At 41.0% G+C, this 7,742-nt stretch overlaps 1 long non-coding RNA gene across 1 annotated transcript; it reads right to left on the bottom strand.

Annotated features, from left to right (window-relative positions):
- Nucleotides 1–231: 231 nt before the first annotated feature.
- Nucleotides 232–7,529, bottom strand: LOC135238417 (uncharacterized). The gene is made up of 3 exons (XR_010325113.1): nt 5,665–7,529; nt 2,639–5,021; nt 232–1,344 (listed from the first exon to the last, which is right to left on the bottom strand). It is a non-coding gene; the product is annotated as an uncharacterized LOC135238417 (long non-coding RNA).
- Nucleotides 7,530–7,742: the final 213 nt, after the last annotated feature.

The following is a 7,742-nucleotide window of genomic DNA, read 5'->3' as shown; positions in this document are numbered from 1 at the left end:
AAATTCATAGTAATGCAAGTGACCATCCCAATCAACTGTTCACAAGGTTATGTGTATTGCTTTGAACTTTTGTTCAAGCAGGCTCTCATTTTGTTGCTATCCATTTGCTACATGCTCTAAAAATGGAAAACATTACAAACCTAGTTACTGTCCAAAAGAATTGTGTTTGTGGATTACAGATACACTGAAAGCTGTTCATCAAGTAAATCACTGGAAGGATAATGCAGGGAATAGTTTTTCACGTTTTACTTTCCAAAAGCCGTCTCGTGAAAGTGAAACTTGAGGCCCAGTGTCCTTGCAGAGCTGCACGCAGCGCTCTGATTCCGTATTCCCAATCCTCCAAACGCAGACGGACTGACCGTTAAAAGAGGCAGACGAGCGCGAGAACAAACAAAGTAGAAAGTAGGGCTACGCTCCCGGTCCTGTCGCGGGGAGGGAAAAAAAGAGAGAAAAACGAAGAAGAAATACTATCCGTGTCACAGAAAGGTGGGATGCCTTAAAATGAATGATAGCGGACTCGTTAAAATTAATGGGCGCCTAAATTATAAATTACCTGTCTCCCAAAAAAGAGCAGCCTCGGCAAATGAAGATTATAGCGCGCTCTATTATGGGGCTCGCACCCTTTCCTTCTTTCCACTGTGAAAGCGCCGCTGCTAAGTCCCACGTTTCCACTCAATGACAGAGAGCCAGCACGCAGGACGGCAATGACGTGGGCAGCCCATATTTTCGGTCCGTTAGTTTAGTTTGTTTGATTTATTCTCCGACCAAAATGGAATGTCAATGACAGGTATCGCTAATTCTGCATGATTTAAAGGTTTATTTAACTTAACGGAATATTTAAGATAAGGTTTTCTTCATAAATAAATTACTTATCCTATAAAAAAAAAAATTAAAAATCAAAAAAACCTACAGGGCAGAATTGGAAAACCTTTTGCAGTCCGTTAAGGTCTTATATACCGTTGTGGATAAAACACCCTTCCCAGAATTCCCTGCTTCTGTGACATAAATTACAGGGCACTCTCCTGAGGAAGATGAAATCATTCTAAAAAGTAAGACAGAGGTGAAAATATGAAGTCATAGACAAGGTTGAAATAACAGCCAAAGAGAACATCCAGTTATTGCAGAAGTGCTGTGGAAATAATCAACAATAATAAAATTATAGTACTAGATAGCTAACGTCCACACAAAGCCACAGCCGCATGATTCCTTTTAAAAATGTCAGGAGACAAACTCCCCTAAAAGCAGTATTCCATCCATAGCAGCAGGGGAACGAGCTGTGACCAGTGACCAGGGGGCACGGACGTTCACCCTGCTGAGCCAATAAGCTGCTGCTTCACCTTTGAACTGTCAAGGAGCAGAGAGAGAGAGAGAGAGAGAGAGTTGGGGGAGGTCGAATGTCACCTGAATAGCTGACCAGTGTCAGCTTTGCTTACTTTACTATAGGCTTCACATGTAATGACAGGGATCCACATTTTACACTGATGGTTTTGAAAACTCTTGTCCTGTGCATATTCATATTTTGCAGATTAAAAAATATTAATCTATTAAACGTTTGTCATTGCATCAGGGTATAATATGCACATAAACAGGCAAGTATGTTTTTTTCAATGCAGTTTCTCATTTACTCATCCTGGTGGCAAAATCCTGATTAGAAGAGACTTGTTAAGCTATATATGGTAATACATGGTAGATCTACGCAGAAGCAACAAATCTGTCCTCTCTGGTAACGTTGTGCTTAAATCGAGCCCATTTTTCTTGCATTGAAAAAATTCCTGAAAAATTAGATTTCTATGGATTGGTCAAATAAACATGATAAATTCCTTCAAGTCATGCTCATCTTGTTTGCCAAGTCTAAATTAATGTTCAGCAGGAGTACTTTTCTTCTTTGTAATTGGAAGAAAGTTTTGTTTTTCTCTTGCCAGATGTAAAAAAAAAAAAAAAAAATCTGATAAGCAGGCAGATGACTTTCAAACTAGTGGTCTGTGATTGGCTAGTGGCCTGTGATTGGCTGGTGTGAAGTGATTGATTGGCGTGAGTATGAACTCAGCATGTTGCAAATCAGTCAACACACAGCCGACTAGCTTGCGTCAAAGTGGAACCAGCTGCACAGATGTACACCGATCTCCATTTTACCTGGATAAGATAAATCTTATAGGTGTGAACCATCATTCTAACCAGATAAGATCAAGATCAATTGATGTACTGCAATGTTATGAACATTTCCATAAATCCAATCACAACGCACTGTTCCAGTCCTTTGGTTTGTCTAGCAACAGTTGAAAGATGTAGAGCTAGTTGTTTTCATTGCTTGTGCTTTCCTTTCTAAGACAAAATGGCTTCGACAAAAAGTGGGGGGAAATATTAATGATACGCAAACATACAACACTGTATAGTACTGAAGCCCTGAATTAATGATGATTTATTCACAATCCAACAGCTCATACATGCAAGAGCACTCAATACTTCTGGCAGAGTGAAGCCAGCCAGGCGGAATTTGTTCAAATCGGCCCTGGATCTGAAGAGATTTTTTACTTTGTTTGGGTTGTAGTCCTAGAAACAGCTTACAATAGTCCAGTCACAGTTGTGTTTGTACGCATGTGTGAGCCGGCCTTTAATGGCGAATGAAAGACAAGCTTACCCAGCTGAAGACGAGACACATCTGCATACAGCGGATCCCCCTCAACATCGGGTAAACAATAGCAAGCTTCCCAGGCCGGGCCTCCAGAAAGCGCAGAAACTCCGTCAGAGAAAACACCAAACGATACGTGTGCCGTTTGATCAGAAAGAGATTAGTGACACGGTGATTACATTGACACGCTCAAATATTTGGTAATGTGGAATTCATTTATATCAAACTAACTGCTAATACTGAATTACCTGCCAAAATTCTGGTGGCCTATTGGGTATGCCTAGTTGCATGACTGACTGTAAACGTTTACAGCAGCACGTCTTAAGGAGGAGCTACTCCTTCATGGAGTTTATCACTCCAAAAGTAGAAGTGTTCCAATTTTAGATAAAGATTTAGAATAAAACATATACCCAGGCATTACACAGGTTATAGTATAAAATCTGCCATATGCATTAGCAGAAATAACTGTACAACAGTTTTTATTGGTAGTTTTTTTATTGTATGTGCTCCACGATGACAGCATTACCGTTGATGATAGTAGCATTAAATCAGCCTTGACCATGCCCTGGATTCAATCAACATGCATCTTTACCTTGGAACTTGACTTGGAAGACTTGACTTGGAAGAGTTAAATATTAATACAAACCCAACAACCCAACCTTCATAGAAAATCTCCTGTATTGTATGCTGTTTTCACAGCAGAAAACACCTATTGATTAAACTAGCCAACCATGCACCATTTTTCCCCCAAATATCATCTGATCGGAAGATAAAGTTACATACATAAACCAGCTTCTCCTGTGGTCCAGTCAGAGTTCTCCTGCAGGCCGGCATTTCTCCTGTAGTAAATTGCAGGGCGTGTGGAATCGGGGAGGACAGGTAACACAGAATAGTTTAACGTTTCGTGTATCGATTGCACCTCCTGCCTCCACGCGGCCTCCGTAAAACCGCTCCTTCGGAAACGACGAGCGCTATCAACGAGGGAGCGGACAGGCCCGATGGGTCCTGCGACGATGGCGCGAAGGCCGTCGCGCTCGATCGGAGCCGAACGGGCGACGCCCAACCGGCACACGCTCGCGGAGCTCGAGGCAAGCGCACACATCGCGACTAGCCGTTCGGACGCAATTCAAAGCGTTGTAATTAGGGGGTGTTTTGAGGAGTGAGAAGAAGGGAGGAGGCGACGCGAGAAGGACTCCCTTGTACCCCAGACTAGTGCTTTGTTTCAAAAGTACTATTGACAATTATCAATCTCTGTGTCCGCCTACATGCGAATACATGCAATGGAATGAGATGAGGTTTCGGGTAGGGAAAAAAAACAAGAACAGAAATATCTTTCCCGGTAAGTTTTTTTTCCCCCAGTATTGCAAAAACTAGTATGATTAGGATATAACTTAGGCAAGTAAGAAATTGGGAGGGTTGGCTCGTGAACAAGCACACTTCAGAGACTCTACTTAAGTCTAGTTAAGCTTCCACTATAGCATATACATATTTATATTTGTGTTGGGAGCAACACATCTGACCTGCTCACTACAACTGATGACAGGCTGCTGCCATATGGAAGCGTTGGAGCTGTAGCCAGTGTTACAGAGCGGCATTAATGTGTTTATGCCTTCTTGTACTGATAAATCAATGAAATGGTAGCTATCCTACACTGAGAAAAACATTTGGGGCTGGATTTATTGAAGGTGTGCATGCGTGTTTTGGGCCTCGATGGCAGACAAAAATGTGCAGGGGATTTCAGTGTTTGGTTGCCACATAATATCTGTTGTCCACTGCCTTTGTTTTTGATGGTATTTTATTTCAAAAATTCAATAGCACAAGCTAAATACCAGTAAGATCATTTTATACCAACACCCAATTTCTTTATATAAATGACACGTTATGCAGCCACAGTAATAATGCTTTCAGGATACTATTGAAAGGCCAGAAATCCCCAACCCTCCCCCTTTCACAGAGCCTACTCTATTCCCAGTTACACTGTAAACCATTCTATGGGTCATCTTTTACCTGTAGGCGAATTTCACTAATGGGCCACTCTTATTACAAGGTCAAGGTTATTGTGCTAAAGGCACTTTTACACATCTGTCGGCATTACATTTGCAGAAAATCTTTATGAGCTTCATCATTTGTTTTTTATTTATTTATTTTTTTAATAACGGTACAAGTAAAATGCAACAAGGGACAGAGCAAAAACAAACAAACAAATAATAGTATTCAAACAGAACAAGGTTTAAGAAAAAAAAATCATACAAGCTTATATAAGCTTTGTAACGATACTGTCATTCTCAACCGCAAATCAATCGAGAAGTGCGGGGCTTCACGGCCGCAGAAAGTGACAGGAAGCGTGGGTCCCTTAACACTCAGGGCGCTGAACCCCCGCTGGGGACGGTCGCTGCGGAATACAAAGCGAGCCTAATTATCGGGCATAACGAAAACGCATCAGCACGAGCGACTCATTCTGCTGTGTTTCCAAAGACCATTTCCCACCTGCAATTTACCGTGAACGCGTAGATCACTGAGCCCGCCTATCGATTTTTATTATTTTTGACCTTGCGTTAGTGTTGGCTAATTTTGCAGGCCATAAAATTTCATTTCATAGGTACAATTACAGCTAGGCCCTCCGGGTGAGGCAGACACGGGTTATGGCACCCCCGAGATTTATAACGGCACACACGGGTAAATAAGCTGCAGAGTTAATGTTTCTTAGATGACTGAGCAAGCACTGCAGGTTACATTTTCTATGAAAAGCTGGACCTTTTTTGCCTATAAACTTTGGCATCATTGTAGCTCAGTGCCTATTACAGAGACAAATGTGAACACACAGGTTTGATGGTTTTTGGCTTGCTCGGAAGATGAAGGGAACGCTGATTGAGTAAATTCAAGGTCTACTGAATTCACAGAGCGTAACCATTTTCTCTTGCTTAACTTAAAGGTCCCTACTATTTATGGCAATTTTATATTATTCCGCAAGATCTACCATACAAGGGGAAAGTACTGCAGCACATTTATTTACAGAAATCCAGTGAGTTTCTTACCCTTTGATCAAAGCAGGCCGTTTTGGGTGGGCATGCGCATTTAAAAAATAATTTTTTTTTTACATGCTCTGCGTTGATTGGTTAACTGACCACGAATGACACAAGCGGCTCTCCCATCTCCCGCCCCATACCCCCGCTTTATGAGAAAACGAACATGGTGCCCGTTAATCAACCGATGAACCCATATAGCTTGCGCCAGAGGCGGATCTCGAATTTAAAGCCATGGACAAAAACCAGGAGCCGGTGTCGGTAGCCTACAAAAAGATGGTTAAGACTAGTAGGGCATAACATGTTGTAAATGCCCTCAACTATGAAAATATGTCGTAAAAACCACACAAAATATTTCAGTTATTTAAAAAAACCCAACCTTTGGCTAGATGAATGGTTGCACTTTCTTATACAGCAACAAAAAGAAGAAGAAGAATTGAGTTCATATTTTACCAGCACATAACAATCATGCTACACTGCACAATCAATACCACAATTAGGTAAACTGATTTCTGAAATATGGGAAAAACAGGGCAATTAGCTACATGCACTTATGCCAGATAAAACCACAGTAAAACGTTTCATAGGGAAGCAAGAATAGGCTTCAGCAGTCGTTTGCGAGCTTATGTAGGCCTATATAAATGGAGCTAAAATGCCAGATCATTCAAGTGATTTTGCCAATTAAATAATTAAAAGCAGAAATTAACACAAATCAGAAACAAATTCAGAAACAAATACAGCTCTCCTTGCTCATATCTGCTTAATCATTTGCACTTGACTTCAGCTGATTAATGCCACTGCACTGGATTCAATCACCAATTACATCCTTAACTTGATTAAATGCATAATTAATTGTACCTTACTAACAGTTTGGCGAGTTTGGTGATCGCTAAAAATGAACAATCGCTCTTTTATTTATTTTATTTTTTATTTCAATATTTATCTTACCAGGGAAGGTCCTATTGAGTTTAAAAATCTCTTTTTCAAGGGAGCCCTGATCAAGACAGGCAGCAGCACAAAAATGTTGCAAATAAGACAAAACAGTACAACAAACAATTAGCACTACAATACAAAACAATCAACAACAATGTGCAATAAAAGCAACGCATCAAAAATTCAGTTTAAACACTGACATCCTATCGATTCCGCCTCCAGTTCTTTCATTGTGGATTTAAAAGCATTCAACAAAATCAAAACATTAAGGTTTAAGTCATTTTGTAACTTATTCCAGTCCGAAGGTACAGAATACATAAATGCCTTTTTTTCCCCCAGTCTCTGTACGGGCACTTGGGACAGAAAGCTCTTGTTTATAAGTCAAACTTAAGGACGAACGTCGATTGAATCCAGGCCTTTGCCCACTTGGCTCTGCAAAGGGTGCGTGAGAAGCAAACAGCATGTGCCTTTCCGACAGCGAATGCAGTCATTCTGCATGTCACTTTGTTTAATGCTCTCCCAGATATCCTTCAGCTTGGCTGAGCATCCGTGAAGCGTCAGCCCACGGAAACAGCTGGCTGCAAACATCCCACCTGTCAGGGCCTCCCTAACTGTCCGTGATTGAAACATTGAACTAGTGAGCTGGAAGCGGACAGTGATGTCTAAGTTCTGGATCTGGATCTACCTGCACACTTCTGTACTTCTTCTGACCAAGCTAGCAGTCAGAACAAATAATAAATTGATACTGCTTCTGCTGCTGCTACTACTAGTACTACTACTACCGCTACTGCTACTACTATCAACAACAACAACAACAACAAAAGCAATACATAATCACTACTCACCATTCTTTTTCTTCACAAACATCGCCTGGGAAATTAATTATGGTGTTTTCTGGAACTGTTTGAGAAGGAGAAAAAACCAAAGCTTACATTTATTCATGAGTCAAAGTTGAGGACGGACTGAATCCAGGACACTCACCTCCCTGTGCAGCTGCTGTCAAATTATGGCTCCACTTAAAAAATATAGGCTTGTTGTCTGTGATAAGAAGGATTAATCTTTTATAGCCGTTGAGTCCTAATCACATGCTGTACGTGTCTTTCCGTGGAATAATTGCTGAAGCGGATTGATGAAAATCTGCTTGATAAAAAAAATTC

Source organism: Anguilla rostrata, chromosome 13, assembly GCF_018555375.3.
Source record: "Anguilla rostrata isolate EN2019 chromosome 13, ASM1855537v3, whole genome shotgun sequence".
Classification (NCBI taxonomy): domain Eukaryota; kingdom Metazoa; phylum Chordata; class Actinopteri; order Anguilliformes; family Anguillidae; genus Anguilla; species Anguilla rostrata.
Note: the sequence above shows the minus strand (reverse complement) of the source record. Positions and strands in the feature narration are given on the sequence as shown.